This window comes from Passer domesticus, chromosome 12 (assembly GCF_036417665.1).
Source record: "Passer domesticus isolate bPasDom1 chromosome 12, bPasDom1.hap1, whole genome shotgun sequence".
Lineage (NCBI taxonomy): Eukaryota > Metazoa > Chordata > Aves > Passeriformes > Passeridae > Passer > Passer domesticus.
In genome coordinates this window covers 15,967,180-15,978,350 of record NC_087485.1, presented here as the reverse complement: position 1 = coordinate 15,978,350, position 11,171 = coordinate 15,967,180, and positions in this window count along the sequence as shown.

The window sequence follows — 11,171 nt, the reverse complement described above, 5'->3', positions numbered from 1 at the left end:
ATGATGAGAAAGTTTTCAAATTCATGAGGAAAAAAGAAAGAAAAAGCTTACCATTTTCCCCCAGCAGTTTTAAATCTTTCCACCTCATGAGACACAACTTGTACAATCATTAAAGAGTTCTGTGACATAACCACGTGAAATTATGAAAATATATGGGGTGAGAGTATTACAAAGTGACGACAGCTGATTCCTAATTTCATCATCCATTATAATTCTTGTCTTTCTGAGCAGCTTGAGATAAGCTGATTTTTGTGATTGGTGTATTCATATGTTGCTATGTTTCTTGAGACATGTGTACTCTGCAAAATATGTTAACCAGTGAAAGAGCCTGTCTGAAGTAAGTAAAATAAGGATAATTTAGGACATGCTGACCCCATGTAGAATTCCTCCTGCATAAGAAATTAGCCATGAGTCAAACCAGGAAAACAAGTTTGACAGTGCTTCATTTGCAGGCCCATGGAATAACATGGAGAAAGATGGAGTGAAATAAGGAAAAAATCCAGCTGCAGACAAAAGTTTAGATTGTTTACCTGTTTATCTCTGAGTCAGGCTAATTTAACATCATCAATTAAAGAGCCAGAGAGGAAGAAAAGGAAAAGCCTCATCAGTGTCTTCTGACATGATATTTTCAGTCCTCATTACAGTAGGTTCTGTATTTGCTGGGAGTCAAAGTAAGGTGGCTCTCCAAAGCCTCATTTCAAAATGCTATCTGCTTGCTACATTACAGCTAATTATTGAAAGATAACCCAAATACTGAAATAACAGGTGAGAGTGGGCCTGAAGTAATTTGTCCACTGTTAGCACGTTCTTCTATTTTAAGATTTTTTATGCATTTTATGGTATGCAGCAAGCGCTGCCACATTAACATTTAAATACTTAACTCTCTATCTCTGTACTTTAATCTTATTTTACATCCTTCAGCCTTTCATTACATTACCATTATCTGATAAATGCACAGTTCTCTGTGCGCTTTGAAGTAGTGAATTATTATACAGTATGGACTAGATTATCCACAGATTATTTTCCATGCAGCACAGTCAGGAGATTCTCAAGAGCCGGGGCAAACACTCTGCATCAAGCTGCAAGGTCTGGCTTTGTACTTGCTCCAGGATTAGGGAACTGAGTTTTCCTTGTCTGGCTTTAAGAAGCATCTGTAGCCACAGGCACCTGAAGACAGTCTGTGAGCTGAATCTTCACAACAAGCAGCACCTAATTTATTTTCTCTGAAGTGTGATTTCCTAATCTAAAAGCAAAAATTGTCCCTGCTCTAAGCACAGTCAGTTAGTACTAGAAGGGAGTTAAAAATTCCAAAATTTCAGACCACTCTTTGATGCTTATTTTCAATTTTAGTGATGGTATCAAGGAAGAGGTAAATGTCCCAACATCCTTGAAATCATGAGGTCATTAAAGGATCTTTAACCTTTAATCTAAAAAAGGAAGTTTCCATCTTGTAGTTGTAAAAAAAAGTAAAGTCTACAGAAAATGAAAGCAAGTAACCAGAGGAGTATTGATTTCTGCTGCATAAATCCTCCTGCAAACAGCAGTATGTGATAATTTGATGGCTTGTACATTTCCCTTGTGATTCTTGAGACAGCTCTGATGCTTCTGGTTTGACATGAAAAGCCAGAGTCGGGACTGGAATGATGCCTTGGTTCTGCACTGCAGCCCCAGGAGCACACACAAGTGGAACGTCCTTGCATTTATGCTCAGGACTACAAAATCCAAACAGTGTGAAAATTGTTGCCTATAACATGTCACACCCAAATATTCTAAAATAAAGGAACAAGAAGAGGGAAGATATTTTGTCAGCCAGAGGTCTAAATGAAGAAAGGTGTCTGAAGTTTTAAGAGCTCTGTAATTCTGTGTGTGGCTCCCATTACACTTCTTTCCTCACAGGGCATCATCAAACTCTGTGCTATTCATAGGAGTTGCAGTGAAAATAGTTTGGAATCAAATGGCAATACCTCCACTGCACTCCTCAGTTTCTGTTTGGAGAAAATATTCATCTGCACATAATTGTTTAGTAGAAGTGGATAACTCCAGCAGACTGAGCTGTTCTTTGTGCTGGACAATTGTTAGAAGCTTATGGTCCATGCCCAGTCCCTAATAACTTTTTCCACTCCACAGAAAGTCGAGTGGTGCCCTTAGGAAATGTGTGATTCAGCCATTCCAGTTCTCTTGTAATTATTAATTTCTAGTCTTCATTTATATTTCATTGTACTGCAGAAAATCTCCAGTCACCACTGTGCCACTCTTAACAGCCTGAAATATTTATTAAACTCATTAAGCTCCAGTCTTGGTAGCTAATTACAACAAACTTATGTTTGTGGAAGCAAATCTAGCTGTGAAGATTAAATTTAAATGAGTGCCAAAAGCTCCTTGCCTTTGGAGATTTTTGTTTTTCCTCTTTTTAATTTGTCATGCTGATTTGTAAAGCTTCCTAGTTATTCTGGTAACACTAGCACTGCTGATAACAACAGACACTGTTTGTTTTGGAGAAATGCCAGTAGTCTAAGTACATGTCTAATTTGTCCAGACAGTTTTAAAGTCTCTTGAATTAAAATTATAAGTTTATTCTGAAGAGTTACAACAGACAATTACAGATGGAAATTTGAAATGAGAAATTTTAAAATAAAACGAACTACCAGAATTCTTTGATGTTAAAGGCACTAAAAAAGTTCAACCCTTTTAATACGAGTGTCACCAACCCATGTATTCAAGCAGGGCTCTCGGAGGGTTCAGCATGTGGACTTGCTGCTATTTAAAGGTTTCAACAGACCTTGTCTAGCTGATTTTGAGGACACTGCTAGATTTAAACCTCTGTGTGTGCATTTACTGGGACAAAGACAGTTTTTGGCTTCTTCTGAAATGTTCTTCAAGGTAAAGCTCCTTTGAAGCACCCCTGGAGGACCATCTTCCTCTCCAGAATTGTGGATGGCTGCTGGGATGAGGACTTCAGGCTTTGTTAGGAGGCATTCCAGAGTAGTCTTCAATTTAGGGAGTATTCCAGAGTATTTCTCCATCTAGAAGTCTTCCACAACAAAATGATGGAATGCTGAGGGTTGGAGGGGACCTTAAAGATCATCTAGTCCCAATGAACCTCATTATTTTTTCAGCAGTGTCTTCCCATGAAGTTAGAAAAGTGAGTTTAGGCAGCTGCAGAAGGCATTGTAGCTACTTGGATATTAACTCTGACTGGACAGGAGTAATTGCCTTGACTTCTATTTGTGAGCCTTTCTGGAAGCTTTCCCCAAAAGTATCACTGTACTTTTGTATCACAGTGACTCCTCAAGAGCCACTGGAATCATCCTGTGAGCATCAGGTGTCCAAAGCTTTCTGTGAGAGCACTCTCCTCTCTCCAACAGAAAGGGAGCAAGATGAAATTGTAATTTTTAAATAGCATTTTTCAAGTTGAGAGGAGCAAGTTGAAATTGTAATTTTTAAATAGCATCTTTCAAGTTGAGAGGAGCAAGTTGAAATGGTAGTTTTTAAATAGCATCTTTCAGTTTGAGAGTCAACAGGTGAAAGACAGAGATTTCTAAAAAGGCAAAAAGCCTCTCACATAATCACCCCTGCAAAGGAAATATTCACTGATCTTTTTAATACAAAAATGTATTTCCTTCTTGATTCATATGTCAATTACTTTGTCTTCACTTTTTTTTGTATAAACTGAATGCAGTAAATGCCGTGAAAGGAACGACAGCAGAGTGTGTAACCTGAGGATGGTGTGCGAGTCTTGCTGCTGACATCTGCTGAGGGGAATTTCAGGTTTACTGGCAAAGGTAATTTTGTCTTGACTTGCTCCTTGGCTGCAGTGGAGTCAGGATGTAAAATGTTATGGTGGTGCAGAACAGAGAAATTCCTTTATGCACACAGTAGGTGTAGCATAACCTTCGGATGTGCTGGGTCCCACCATTCCCACACCGACTGCTTTTCAGGCTGGAGCTTGCACTGAGACTGGATGGAAAAGTCCTCCTGGGTTTGTCATTGCCTGCTTCACACCCTATGGATTTGGAAAAAAATGCTTAGCATTATTTTCACACTGTTTAAAAGAATACTTGTGGGTATGCTTTGAGTTAGGTTATTTCGATAAGCTTCAAGTTGAACAGGACGTGTTCCTCTGGCAGTGTATGCTGTAATGAGGCAGATTTTCAGATAAAATTGCCTTTTTTTTATTTAATCCAAAGAAATAGGCGTCAGATAAGATACTGTAACTTTGTGGCCATCAGTGTGCATTGGAAATTGAAATCAGTTGGTGTCTTAGAGTGCTTCTGTAGCTGCCAGTCACTCTACATGTGCAGAACTTGGGTCCTGGTCCAAGAAAGAGGTGACAGAGTGTGTCTGCTCACCTTGTGCTCAGCCGCCCTGGAGCATGCTGCACTAGCTGCTCCTCATCCTCTTCTTGCCTTTACTCTACTGAAATACTAATGATACATTGCTGAGGATATAATTCTTCATTCAACTTTCCAGTTTTGTAGTCCAAAACAGGGAATGTGGGGATGCACAGCAAGTGCACGTTGTGGAGTTCCAAAAACTTCTGAATATTAAGGACTGTCCCCACCTGAGGACTGCAGAGCCTCTTCAAAATACAAATACTTTAAAGTGCATTTCCAAAAAGCACTGAAAGTCCTTAAAATCTATGGTTAAGATCAAGATTTTTAGCATATATTAACAATACACATATATTAGACTGGAAGGAAAATGGCTTATTAGACTTTTAATGTTTCAAGGAGGCTCTCTCCATCTTGAACAGCAGCACTTATTTCTGTCCCATTGTAAATAAGAGTGGACAATGACACATTTTTCTCATCTCACTCTGTGGACACTCAGGGAAATAAAATTTCCAGTATCTGTGGATACCATTCTTTTTACAGAAATTCTGATACTAATGGTATCTTCAAATATTTCTCTAAAGAAACCATTAAGCACATTAAATGAAACTTCTACTTGTGCAGTTTATCTAGGACTGCATCTGACTTTTTCCAGGAACGTTGTCTTTTTCTACCTAGATATTTTGTCTAGGAAAAGCCAAGGTTTAGTCACCTGATGAGCAGATCAAGGCCATTTGCAGACACCTCCATTGCACAGGGTCAGATCTGTTCTGTGGCATATGGACAATGGATCTCCTGCATCTGGGATCTAACGTGTGTGCACTGAGTAGGTGATCTGTGTGAGCACAGTAAATCCAATTCACTCTGAGCTTACTGTATGGGTATAAATCAAGGATGCATCCCAGACACATTAGTCTCACTGCATTTCATTTTGTCTGGGAAAACCTGGACAGAAATATGGTAGCCCTAAGCTTCCCACATTCCACACTCCACACACACACATAATAGGTTCATGTCTTGAACCCTTGGTCTCTCTCGGGCTTTCCATTATTGTTGATACAACACATAAATCTCAGGTTAAGTGTTCTCCTGACTTTGCAGTTATTTTCCTTTTTCCTATAGGCCCAACAGTCTTTAAATCCTTCTGAGTTGCTTATTAGAGTTTTAGGTGGGACATAACAGACGACCCTTGGTTTAGCTCTCAGGCTGATTCAGGAGAAACCTCTTCTCTGTGTAATGCCCTAACAAGCCACTCCCAGGGATTTTTGCAGACGTGGGCATTGTTCTCTTTGTTTCATGTTCTCTGTTGTTTTCTTAGCCAAGTTGCTTTGGTATTTATTAATTGAGAGTTGTAAGAAATTCACTTAATCTAACACTTGATCAGCTATTTCAGATCAACATTTGAAAGGGAACATAGCCTCAGGCAGTTGTTATTTATTCTGGTCAGGTAATTCCTTTCTGGGCTGTTTAAACAGCAACATGTTTTTTGTTACAGTGAGACTGCCTAACTTAGGAAAAGAGTTTGCAAAAGTCTGCCTTTCTGTTTCTTTCAAAGGTTAACTAAGTAGACTGCTTAGTGGGATAATGATAACCAAGTACTGAGGTGGGCAGATACTAGCATAATTAAGAGTATGCAACACTACTGTATAAAGTCCAGGCATCTGGTAAGGATTAGATTTGCTGGTTATACAAAATCATGAAGACACAAACCATTCTGACAGATCTGATAGAAAGAAGAAAGATGAACACATTACCATCTAAGCTGCCCTTGTAGCACTGAGAAATCCTGTAGTGCTGTCCACTTAAAATATTTCAGCATCAAAAGCTAAACATTTGACTCTCAGGGAGAAGTTGTATCACCCATTGCTAAATTTTCCCTTAAGTATTTTAAGCATTTTATTCCTCTGTGGAGAAAATATCAACTATACAACTTACATTTGGGGTTTAGGAGATTTTTCTTCTCTTTTTGGAGTTTTGGAGTATGAGTAAACCTCACAGTATTCTGGAGAAGTCCAATAGTTATGAAGCTCCATAGTAGAGTTCCTTCTGCCAGCCCATGAGGAAGAAATCAGAAGAATCTCACCAAAATATGGAAGACTGAGCTTTAATAAGAGCAATGTGATAATTCAGGGGCTAGCATCTACAAGCCACATTAGTAGTTAACAAGCCACCAAGCTTTAATCACTGCAAGGAGATGGATCCCTTTGCACCTATTAAAAAGTCCTTTAAAAGTTGCAGTGGCAACTCTGGCATCACAAAAGCAATACCTCGTCACAGTTGCCAATAAGGTAAAGCCATAACACAAAACTCCATTCCCCCTTTCCTTCCTCCTCCCAAAAAACAATAACCAGCAGCTCCCAAAGCATTAAGTTCTATTTAGGGAATCCTTAGAGCAGGTTTGTCCTGGACCCAGTAAGGCAAGTGTCTGCAGCTCCAGAATAAAGTGGGAAACTGAAGAAAGCTTTGAATTTCAAACATCTTTCAGTGAGGAATTAGTTTTAAAAGACATACAACAATAAGCCATGAAATAAGTCCAGACACCATAATTCAGGGATAGAATATGCTATGAAACTGGCAGGCATCCAGGCCAGAGCCAGGTGCCTGTTTTGGATTAGATTCAAGTGGCCTTAGGCCACCTACAGAGCTTTCAGGTAGATTCTGGAATCCGCTCACCTCAATGTGCCCTACCTTGCTTCTATTTCAGGTACTTGTGAAGGATTCCCAGATGGCTGGCACTCGTCCAGACCCATCTGCTTTCACCTCTCCTTGTCTCTGTACTGTCATGAGACAGGCTGCAGAAAAAAATGTATCTGGAAAACAGAGACTTAATAATTAACTGCCCATTTTCCTCAGTTTGCAGTGAGAAAATTTGACTCATGAGAGCTGCATTTATGTCTTGACACCCTGAGTGTGGGATTACAGGTGAACAAGGCACAAGTATATATCTGTAATCAAGGGGGAACAAAAGATAGATATTAAAAAAAAAATCTTGAAGCTTAGACTATTATAGGCCATAAAAAATAAAACTGCTTTGTCAATCTAATGAATATTTTACCTGTCACATTCTTCTATTTACTTTTAATTCTATTTTATACTGGCCTATGAAAATAGGCCAAGATAACTCAAGTCCTGAACATCACTTGTAGAATTCTGACTGTAAATGGTTTTTGCCTTGGCGTGCTGCCTTCCATATTTCTCTGGAAGATCCTGTGCATGTCCTGCCGTGGGACTCCAGTTTCATTCCATGAGGGTGGCTGGCTGGAAGGGCAGAGCTGGAGCCAGGAAGGTTCTTCCTGCTAGATTCAGTACAATTATCCTGGAAGCATGGGGAAAAACTGATCAAGCTACCCTCAAACAGACTGATCAGTCTGAGTTTCTTTTATGAAGATCTAGCACAATGTTGCTGTGTCTGCCCTGCCAAGGAGGTTTAAATCACATTTAAATTCAAGCTAAAACACTCCTGCTCTTATTAAAAGTAAAATGATTGAAATGGCCATGAAATCACTTTTATTAATGTTACAGTCTTAAAGAGTTCATCCATGGAGCAAAACAACAGCATTGTCACAGTATCTGCTATTCCTTAAAGGGGAGGACGGGAAGGATTTTGATTTTGAGGCACCTCCCAGCAAACATAAACATACCTGGAATTAGACTTGTACATAAGGGTTTGCTGAGGAAAGCCTCAACCTTCAGGACTCCAATTTTCATTCATATTCTATTCCACATTTCTCTTATTGTAATAGGACTAGAAATCACCCTCCCAGCTATCTTTTATCTATTCCCCACTGCAGCACTTTCCCTAAAACGCTACTATAAAGGCCCAACTCTTGCCTTACTAAATTCAGTTTAATAAGAGCTGCTGATTTCAGTGTTACAGGCATACAACATAAAATGATCTAATTCCTTTTTTCCCCAACATCCTGCTGTATTGAAAACAGGCAAAAATCAAACACTTTCCATTCGGTACACACACACAGAGTAAGACATTATTAAATGTTGTCACAGCAACTGATGCAACACTGAGTTTGTAAAACAGCTGTTTGATTCCTCAACATGCTGAAATCACTTTGGAAATCAACACCACAGTCAGGGAATAGTTTTGTTTGCAAATTAGGAATGCAAAGAAGGCTGTGGTAAATTAAAAACAGTAAGCTGAGCGCTTGGGAGAGGGACCAGTTTTCTGTTCTGCATGTGTTCGGCACCTAGCTCAAGGAATCCTCTACAGCTACTGCTCCCATATTCTTCATCTGTTCTCATCATCTTTTGGCATAAAAATTAGTGGTAAAAAATAAATCTCTTTGCAGAAAAATAAAAGGTAGGTCACGAAGGCCTTGTTTTCCTGAGGAAAGAGTATAAAACAATTGGAAGGAAATTAATGCCCTTATCCAAGGCTGTGATTGCTCACTGCCATTGTGGTGCAGTGCAGTCCTCAAGTAATGAGCTCTGGTCCTCAAAAGACACCAGTTCAAGTGTCTGACACAAATCCCACCCTTGTTATGGAACAAGAGGTTAGAGACTTTCAGTGCACAGCAAACAGAGTATCTGTGCAGATCTTTTAGACAACACCTTCTTTGTACACAGTACTGCATGGTGCTGCAAGCCCTTTCTTATAGAAGCAAATATGGAACAGCTCCATAATTCTGTGGGAGACCTTTTCCTGTTTGTTTGCCAAGCTGCAGTTAAAATTCCCCCAGAGAAGTCCAGTTAGGGTAAGAAGGACATGAAGGTGGGCAGACACCTAGCAAGGGAAGATGAACAAACACTGTACCAGAAGTAAAACCACCTAATTTTAATAGGAAATGGGCTGATACTTAATTGAGAATGGTAAAACAAAGGGTTTGTGAGTACGCCTCAACTGTTCCACAGAAGGGACTGAAAAGGCTCCTGAGCTCCTTTGCAATCTGTGTTCCCAGCAAGAAGGCTGAAGAAACAAAGGCTCATTGATGTGAGAAGGGAGGGAAGTTTTTAATAGAGGAATCCCAGGAGCCAGCCAAAGAAGCATTATCTTGTATTAAAAAAATCTGCAAATAATGAAATTCAGAGAAAAGAGAAGCCAATTTTCTTTGCCTGGCCCATGAAATGAGCAGCAAATAAAAGAAGAAACACATTTACAAAGGACTGGAGACTAAATCTTCCCAGCAACATTCTTCTTGGGGTATGTTGCTCAAAAGCATACAGGGATCCACGTTCAGAAATGCTCAGGAGGTTCAGTTCCTCTTGATGACAATTGGAGCTGTGAATTCTTGTTACTGTGGAAAATTAAGCCCCAAAATTTTCATCCCAGAACTCAGACTCCCAACCTGAAACTAACTGGGTACAAGCAGGAGAATTGTTATCAGAGATCTTATCTTCAGACTGATGCCAGGACTTGTGGGAACTAGTCACATCAGCAGAAGTTACCTTTCCAGTCCAGTAATAAAATGAAAAAGCAAGATAATATTTCAGGCTTGGGTGTGATGAAGCAAGACTACCAGGAATGGGGGAGAAATCACAACTTTTAGTCTCTGTTGGATGAAACAAATACATGTTGTTTACAAACATGAAAAGAAGAACCAATAAGAAATGAATGAGGAACCATTTCATCCCAATGCCATTTGTTTTGGGGGTGGAATAATCTCATACATTCCTAACATGGAAGACAGAGGTGGAAACTTCCATATGGATTTTGTTTCTTGGCCTGGCTTATCCTTTTCTGGGGTGCAGATGCTGGCTGACTGTAACAGGGACTGAGCTTTCCTTCCTGCACGTGATGCCAGAGTACGTCTGAAACCAATCCTAGTGTCTTAGAAGTAATTTGCAGGGGTTTTAACTGTGTCTTTGTGACTCTGTAGGCTGCCCAGCCTTCCGGGTAGAGTGCAAATCGCTATTTATAAAAAGCATTTTCAAAGTGGATCTTTGAACCTGCTGGACTGCACGGTTTCTCCCGTGCCATTTTTGATCCATTGTATAAATACAAATTTTGGCACGTGCACAACATTATAAACTGCATAATTGTTTTTATTAGAGTTCTGTGAGTTTGGAGGTACCTGTGCTTTAATTACCCTTGGCATGCATCCAGGAAAACTCTTCTAAAATGTAGTGCTTGCAAAGCCTTCGTCGGGCCACCCACAATGACAGCTTTTATTTTTCCTCTATTAGTGATGGACATTTTCATTTAATTTCGGTCTGGGTGTGTGACAGAGCCCCCGTGTACTGAGCTGCAGCTTCCCCCTGTTCGCTTTCCAGCCACAGAGTGGTCGGGACACCGTGGCAGCCACTTGTGACGTTTGGACCCCAGCCAAGCGAATGCTGTTTGCAAAGTTTTTTAGGTTGTCTGTCTTGCTTCCTTGGTCTCCCCTCCCCCTTCCAAAAATTGCTGGTGACACTAGAAATGCAAGTCAGTTAATCTGTTCTAAAATCTAAGCACCAGCCTACAGCAGAGACGGCTGGAGAAATGCAGAACATTGCTTGGAAGGTGGGTTTAGTTCTGCTCCTGAGCCCAAATCTCTTGTGTCGCAGGCAGAGCAAGGACAATGGCAACAAGTCAGCAGGATAGCTGGAACTTCATACTCCATGCCAGAAAAGGGGATGTCCAGCTAGCACAAATAAATGTGTAGAACTAATCAAATTAGGATGGACATGCTGTGCAATACAGAGAAATGCATGTAAGCAGAAAATTGTGTTTAATATTTGTAATCAAAAGCATTTATTTGGGACTATAACAATCCAGTGCTACGTGCAAATTGGGTGAGGAAAAAATGTAAACATTGTTTCTTTGATTTCACGGAGTTGGGGTGCAACAGGAATGCTGGATGGAGCTCCTTTTCCAGGGGCTGTGATTAAAAAGCTATGTGAAATGAA